Genomic DNA, 8,772 nt, shown 5'->3' with positions numbered 1-8,772 from the left:
AGGAAAGCAACTTTTTAAGGGGTTAACAATCACTTTAATAAAACATATATATCATTCACTTGATTCAGGGAGAAAAGTCAGCACCCTGAACTTCAGACAAAATACAAATTAAAAGCAGAAATTATAAACAGGGAGACCAAAGGCAGGGCTTCCAACTGTGTAACCATAGGCAATACATGTGTCATTACCAGAGAGAGAAGCAACAGCATCTGGGTTTTCAAAGCCAGGGGGCTTCTTAAGAGCTACCCAGAGTCTCATCTGGCACACGAACCTTCTTCCAAAAACTAAGCCCTAAAGCAAAACCTCACCTCAGAGTATATATATATATATATATATATATATATATATACATCTCTCAGAGCCAGAGGGCATGACCCCTTGTGACCCAGTGTCTGCCTTCATACAAAACAAGCCTCCCCTAATCAAATTCCCCTCAATAGTCCCACCCGAGGCCTATTAATGGGCAGGGAAGATGTCCCATTACACTGCCCCTAATATATACAATTTTCAAAGCAACTACATCATTTTTCTCTTATATTTGGCTGTGGAAATTTCATTTTCCAAGAACAATTCTATTCCATAACAGATTAGGTCAATCATTGCTTAAGCAGCCCAGAAGAAAATATTTAGTTAAATGAACACAATTTCCTTATGAATTACTCCAAATATTGCTCTAGCTAATAAAATCTTAAATAGAATTTTGGTAGTACTTATGGGGTTTCTAGGCTTTTAAAAAGACATTCAAAACATATTTGCCAGTAACTCAATTTTCATTTATATATTGTTCTGAACTCAGTTATATCCTTAAAGTAAATGTCAAAATGTGCTTTATTTGCTGTTGGAGATACCGTTGTTACCGTTATCGTCGTTCAGTCATTGCTCAGTTGTGTCCAACTCTCTATGGTCTGCCATTTCCTTCTCCAGCTCATTTTACAGTTGGGGAGCTGAGGCAAACAGGGTTAAGTGACTTGCTCAGGGTCACACAGCTAGTAAGTATCTGAGGCCAGATTAGAACTCAGGAAGATGAGTCTTCCTGACTTCAGACATGGCACCCTATCTGCTGTGCTAGCTAGCAGTCCTGTTGGAGGCACAGTGAGGCCTTAAATATTCAGACTGATTATCTATTATTGTTATTTAAATTAAGACTCTTGCTTCTTTTTTTTCTTCCCCAAATGGCAAGAGATGCTTCACCATTTCTAACATTTTGCCTAAGATGTGCAGTAAATCAGTCAGTCAAGAAGGATTCATTACTATATGCCATTCATTGGATAAGTCCTGGAGACACAAAGACATTTTCTGCCCTCAAGTAGCATACATTCAAATGGAGGTAGACCATGTATATTTAGTTAGATGAGAGAGAGACAGATGGAGAGACAGAGAGAGAGTCGGTGTAAAAGAATCTGAAATGGAAAGAACAGTTTGTGGGGGAAAGGCTAGGAAAATGCATCCTATAAAAGGTGACTGAAACATGTCATAATATCTTTGTGTTTCCTGCTACTTGTGATGGGTCTTCATACGATATGAATTGGGCAAAAGTAACAATATATTATTGACATTAATTATATATTATGACATTTAATATATTAATTATAATTCACCTTTCTATAACACTTTAAGGTCTGCAAAGTACTTTCTTTATACACACACTGTGAAGAAAGAGGTACAAATATTATTATTTCCCACTCTATAGGGAACTAAACAAATATGATGAGGTTGAGTGTTTCCTGCATGGTACAACAACTCATAAGTGTCTGAAGTAGCATTTGAATTCACATCAATGAAAACTGTTGCAAGCACAACATTTTTTCCACTATACCCTATCAAAATGACTGAATGAGGCAGATGATCCTTCCAGAATTTCTAAAATAGTACTGACCAAATGAAATGACAAACGACATTGAATGAGTGGCACTGCCACTTAATTAAATTCTACTCAAAAAGCATTAGGTGCTTACTATATTCAGTATTTTGGGAATACAAAGATGAATTAGACACGATACCTGTTCTCAAAGAGATTACAACCTACTGGGAGACCAAAGTCATGTAAATAAATAACTATACTGCAACAAGAAGCCAAAATGCTTAGCAGATAAAAATGCTTAGTCCAGAGTTTAGGCATTATCTAAGGAAGGGCAGGTTATCCAGCTTAAGTCAGGCAAAGGTGTCAGAGAAGATGTCATGAAGATGACAATGTAATTGAGCACTGGGGGATGAATGAGTTGTCAAAAGCTAAAAACTGGAAAGTACAAGGGCACTCCAGAAATAGGAAAAAGGCACGTTCAAAAGCAGATTGGCAAAAAGTACAAAATGAGTTCAAGGACTAATAAATAGTAATGTTTGAAAAGATAATGGAGTATAGGACAGAAAAATTGGACTTGGAGATCATAGACTTGGAAATGGAAGAAATCATAGAGGCAATCAAGGTCTCATTTTCCAGTTGAGGAAACTAAAACACATAAGAGGTTGAGTGATCTGTTCAGAATTATGTGAGATTATTTATCAACCAATGATACTAGAGTTGAATCATGCATATTTTGTAACACATACATTATGCTACCAGTGGAGGAAAGGTTCATAATGCAGAAACAGCTATAGAAGAACCATAACTAGATAATTTTGTGGCAAGGAAAAAATTGAGGACAATCACCTCAGATCATGTCACTGTCAACACTGAAGGGACCAGCTCACCTGTGTGAAGTAGTATGCCCCACCTCACTTTTCAAGGCTGGACCACAGCTCAAGCCCCTTTTCCCTTTACCTAGAAAATCTTGGGAATTGGACCAGATGAACCATTCTCCTGTCCCCCAATGAGATCATGCTTTGACCCACTCTCTACTCAAACCTTTGTCTTATAATCCTACCATAAGTTGCTACCCCCTGTGTTTCCTCTTAGAGAAATACAAGTGTGTTAGAGAACTTAAAAATTTCTACCCTGGACAAAACTTCCACTTGCCCCATTTTAGTTTGGCTTTAAAAATATAATAAAATAACAATAAACAGTAGCATAATTAACATCTTTGCAGTCTTCTGTGGTCTACACTGAAATAGGTAATGACTAATTATGTTCAAATGATTGATGGTACGAGTGGAGTGTATATGTGTGTGTATGTGTATTTGCACGTATATATAAAATATAGATATATATATCTAAACATACACACATGTGTGCATATATACATATTAATATACTATATACGTATACATATTTATGTGTGTAAGCATATACACATATATCATATATATGTGTATGTGTGTGTGTATGTGCTGTGTGCCAAGAACTTTACAAATATTTTCCCATTTGATCCTCATAACAACCCTGCAGATTAGGTGCTACTATTATTCTCATTTTACAGTTGCCCAAACTGAGGCAAACAGAGGTAAATGACTTGCCCAAGGACAAATAGCTAGTAAGTGTTGGGGGTCACATTTGTACTCCAGTCTTCCCAGTTCCAGGCCTAGAACTCCAACCACTGTCTCACCTAGCAGCCGCCTTGTTACAAACTCAATTTTTTATAGGAGCCATCTTGTAATAACAAGAACTACCTGGTAGAAAATATTTCTCAGTTTCTGGTAAGATAATCTCTTATCACTGCATAACTGGGAACACTAATTTCATTGAAGTGAATTAGATGCTATGATTATGATATGGCCCATCATATAGAACAGATAGCAAGGATTAGTATTAAATAGGGGGTGGGAAGGAAGGGGAAATAGGCATTTATTAAGCACTTATTATATGCCAGACAGTAGACTAAGCATTTTACAGATATTATTTCATCTGATAAAGAAATTAAATAAGTATGAGAGGAAATATGTAAATCGGGTCTTAGTGATGAAAATAATATCCACAAGATTCAGAGATATGGGTTTAGTTTTTGAAAATTTAAATAAAGGACAAACTTTTTTTTAACAGAAATGTTGTATGTGTGTTCATCCTTCATTGCCAAAGAAGACCATGCCATCAGAGAAATAATGATATCACTTGTACTTGACTTTGTTTTGAGTGAGGGAGGGCTGTGCAGGTCACCAGCCTCACTTCTCCTCCAGAGCCATCTGGATCCAGTGACCAGATATTCATCAGGATGACTGGAGATGACTCAGGATGAAGCACTTGGGGTTAAGTGACCTGCCCAAGGTCACGCAGCTAGTGAGTGTCAGGTGTCTGAGGTGAGATTTGAACTCAGGTCCTCCTGACTCCTACACTGGTACTCTATTCACTGCACCACCCAGCTGCCCCTAACAGAAATGTTAAATATCAATAAATGGATATTCACTGACCAGTAAAAAGTTCTTACATACTATAAAAGAAAAAACACCATACATGTAGTATGTTATATATATGTGTGTATGTATGTATGTATGTATAGATCATGCTCCATATATAACCACAATGAAGAGGAATGTATATGAAAGTGAGGAAATAGTCAAGCTAATAAAATATCTTTTGAACATTCGTTAAATGTACCTCTTAAACAAAGATTTCTATGCTCCAGAAGCAAAGGTAAATTTATAAACTGCAAAGAAAGCAGGAGAATACAAACTAAACCTCACAGAAAAAGGGGATGGAATTCATTTCCTGTGGACTATCTCAAGCACTAAAGGAAAAGCTGAACTTGTCTAATAAAAATGTATAAACAAAATTGTAGGAAAATAAATCAAACTATCATAATCAAAGTTCTAAATTTTTAGGTAAATAGAAATGTAAAACAGATACCATGTAGAAAATTAGAAGAGTTAAAATAATTTATCTGTGTTTAAAAATGGTATGATGAAAATGTCTGGTACTAGACAAATAATAATAAAGAAATCAATGAAGTCTAATAGATACACCAAACATAGCACCAAATGATTAGTGTTGGACATAGCTTTAAGAAATAAAAATTTAAGAAATAAAAAAGTATCTATTATTAAGAAATGCACTTAGGAAAATTGGTTGGCAATTTGGCTGGAAAGGAATTTGGACCCTTATCGTATACTATAAGTTTCAGTGAATTTCAGCTGAATGAGAAACTTAAACAAGAAAAAAAAACTATAGGAAACATGGAAAAAGTGGAATGAAATGTTTCTCTCATTGTATACAGGAGGGGGAATGGCTTTTTTATTACCAAATGGGTGGTTTTATTTGGACCAAGAAAGATATGCCAGATAAAATTAAAAACATATGCTAAAATCAATATAATTAAAAGAAAAACCACAGATTGGGAAAATATGTAAGATAAATGTAAAAGATAAAATTTTTATATCTAAATTATTTTTTTAAATGTCAATAACCACCTAAAGAAATCCTTAGTCAGTGCCCATACCTTTTACTCTCAATAGATGACCTCATCTCCTAGGTTGCTGAGTAGTTTGAAATCATCAGATCTTCAACTTCAATCCTCCCACATTTCTAAATTTCTAGAATCCTTCAGAAATCATTAAATCTTACAATAATAGAGATAAAAAGTACTTCCAAGTTTTGTCTCATCTAAAGCATGAATTCCTACTACATCCCTTATAACTGACTATCTAGCCTCTCCTTGAAGACTTGAACAGAATGGGAAACTCACTATCTCCTAAGGTTCTTTCTTTATTTGTATTTTTAAACTAGACTTACAATTTCATCCATATAGGGAGCCCCCAGTAAGGAATTTCCTCTACCAAAACTCATTAGCATCTACTCTGGAACTTACAGTTTTAGAAAGGTTGCCCGTAACAGTGAGAGAGTTTAAAGTGACTTGTCCACAGGGACACAGTAAATATGTTTCAGAGAGAGGACTCAAACTCAGGTATTTCTAGCTTTGAGGCCAGGTGTCTATCCTCTGTGCCATGCTACCTTTACAACTCCTGACTCTGAATCTAGCTGTCTAATAGACTCTGATGTCTATCATTCCATTTTAAAACAGATATGATTCCTAAAATGTATTTCCTCATATTGAGCTAATACCTTTGCCTATAACTTCCACTGGTCTAGCTTAGCCATCTCAACAAATTCCCTGTCATCATAGTTGGAAGGAGGAGAGAGAATGGAAGGGTACCCTTCCCACTTTCACAGAAGCATATGATGAGGCTTAAAGATGGCACGCCAGAAGAGAAATCAAAAGAGGGCAGAGTCACTACTTCTAAAGTCTACTGGATCACTGGCTTTTGTTCTTTGATGTACGTCCAGTAACTCTACCCCAATTGACCTGATACTTTCCCCTTATCCCCTTACCCTCCCTCCAAGAATCAACCAATCAGTTAACAAGCATTAATTAAGCTCTTTCTATATGCCAGGCACTTTCCTAAGAAATGGAGATTCAAAAAAAAAAAAAAAACACAAAAACATGGTCCCTTCCTTCATGGAATTCACATTCTAATGGTGGAGTTAGCATGCAATCAACTGTATCTACAAGTACAATTCAGGTTTCCACCCAATCCTGAAGTATTTTTCTTGAGATTCTTCAAATTAGTGGGAAGAAAGTTGCCTGAATGAATGGAAGAGCTGGAGTGAGACCACTGTAGAAGAGAGACATTCTTCAAGTGTCTGATACATAGTGAATGTTTACTGACTGATTGTTGTCTGCCTCAAGAGAAGACCCTTGTGGTTCCAGAATCTCTTGCAGAATTTCTCTAGGAAGGAGAAAGCAAAAGACTGTCCTGCAGATGTATAATAACAAGTCAGCTCCTCAATCATGTTTAGCTTGCCTCCCTAGACACTTCAGGTAATTCCCCCTTGGATGAGGTCAGGACCTCAGACCAAAATCTCATCTTGCTCCAATCTAAATCGCTCATTCATTCTACTGTATTTTCTGGCATAATCTAATCTATAGAAATCTGATTACTGTTTATTTTATGCTTGGAAAAGAGGGTGTATTTGGTATTCACTATTTGTGAATAGTCTTTTGTATCACTAGCAGGTAAAAAGGACTCAATCTTTTGGGTGGAAGATTGGGTTATCTTTCCTTCCCTTAAGAGCTAGTAGCCAGAGTAATGGCTTGAACCTAAAAATCCTTCCCTTATACCAATAATATTTAAGGAGAGATCTATTTAATTCTGGTCCGGTATCCTCTTTCTTTCAGAGAACAAAGCTGCCAGCCTCGGATCTTTGCTTCTGCCCCCTTTAAGACAATAATCAGTTGCCGGCACGAACGAGCGCCCACGTTGGTTGCGGCTCCTTCTCCCTCGAGAGTTGCCCCCTCACCACCGCCGCCGCAGCCATGCCCGGAGGTCGGCTGCTCGGAGGCAAGGCCCCCAACTTCGAGGCGGACTCCACGATCCGCCGCATCTGTTTCCAGGACTTACTCGGAGATCCATAGGGCATTCTCTTCTCCCATCCTCAGGATTTTACTCCAGTATGCACAACAGAGCTGAGCCGTGCTGCAAAGCTGGCCCGAGAATTTGCGAAGCGAAATGTTAAGATGATTGCCCTTTCTATTGACTCTGTCCAAGACCATCTTTCCTGGAGTAAGGATATCAATGTACACAATGGAGACAAGCCCACAGAGGAGCTGCCTTTCCTCATCATTGATGATCACAAACGCGACCTTGCCATCAAGTTGCGCATGTTAGACCCAGATGAACGGGATGGGCAGGGTATGCCTCTGACAACTCGTGTGGTATTTATCTTTGGCCCCGATAAGAAGTTGAAGCTGTTTAGCCTCTACCCAGCAACTGCTGTCAGGAACTTTGATGAGAACCTCAGAGTGGTTGATTGCCTTCAATTGACAGCATACAAGAAGGCTGTTACTCCTGTTGACTGAAAATGTGGGGATAGTGTCATGGTTGTTCCAACTATCCCTGAAGAGGAGGCTAAAAAACTGTTTCCTAAAGGTGTCTTCACCAAAGAGCTCCCTTCAGGCAAGAATACCTACAGTACACCCCTCAGCCACAGGTTACTCCAGCAAGACCATGCTGGGATCTGGCTAGGTCTCCCTTGAAGCTCTCTACCAGAAAGGATACTTACCAGCCTGCCAATCATGTCTTCCTACAGATTTAACCATCTTGGGGTAATGAAAGTCAGGGGTCTTTGGGCTACTCTACTAATGGCTTGTTAAATGAAAATGGCACTAAAAGTCACCCATGATTCCTCTCCTTGTGCCTTTACTAGCATTTCACTTGGGTCATTGAACTCCCTTGTTGCTCTGCTGGCTGTCTTTGGGATGGCACTGTTTGGGACTTTAAATCCTTGTGAGATCTGTTGCAATCTCCATCATCAGCCAGCTAGTAGGAAAGGGAGCATTGCAGGAATAGGACTCCTCTAACTGACCTAATAGACAAATCATCTCTTTTTCTAATTATCCATTTGAGGGAGGAGACAATATAACATGTCTAGTTTTGAGCTTCACCTCCCTAAGTTTATGACCAACAATTTGTAATAGTTTGGGTGTTTCAGATAGTGTTGGGTTTTTTTTCCTCAAATCTTGAGTGTTCTAACCACAGTTACAAAAGATTTGGAGACTCTTCTCTTTCCAGCAGATAAAGAGAAACAGAAGACAACCTTAAAATATTTTGTTAAATTGGGCAGAAGGGCTTTCTAATTTTGTTACAAGTATATGGTTAAGACTACAGAGAAGCTGCACAATGCCTGGTAGAGATGTGGAGAATGGTGGAGGGCTATAATTATGGGTGCCTTTTTAAACAAGTCACGTATCTAGACATGGAAAACTGCTCTTAAATGTTCATAATAAGATGAAAGCTTGTATGCTTAAGGGAAAGGAAGGGATAAAGATACTATTTCTTTACTATAAAACATTGTCTCTGCAGTGGATTGCTTTCTGATAGTTTGCCTTTAGGGGAGCCACAAATAAAAGC

General features: G+C 38.0%; 1 pseudogene; it reads left to right on the top strand.

The window, feature by feature from the left end:
* The first annotated feature begins 7,178 nt into the window (after window positions 1-7,178).
* LOC140508853 (peroxiredoxin-6 pseudogene) lies at window positions 7,179-8,131 on the top strand (annotated as a pseudogene).
* The last annotated feature ends 641 nt before the right edge of the window (window positions 8,132-8,772 follow it).

The sequence above is a fragment of the Notamacropus eugenii genome, chromosome 5, assembly GCF_028372415.1.
Source record: "Notamacropus eugenii isolate mMacEug1 chromosome 5, mMacEug1.pri_v2, whole genome shotgun sequence".
Taxonomy (NCBI): Eukaryota; Metazoa; Chordata; class Mammalia; order Diprotodontia; family Macropodidae; genus Notamacropus; species Notamacropus eugenii.
This window is presented reverse-complemented; position numbering and strand designations above follow the sequence as displayed.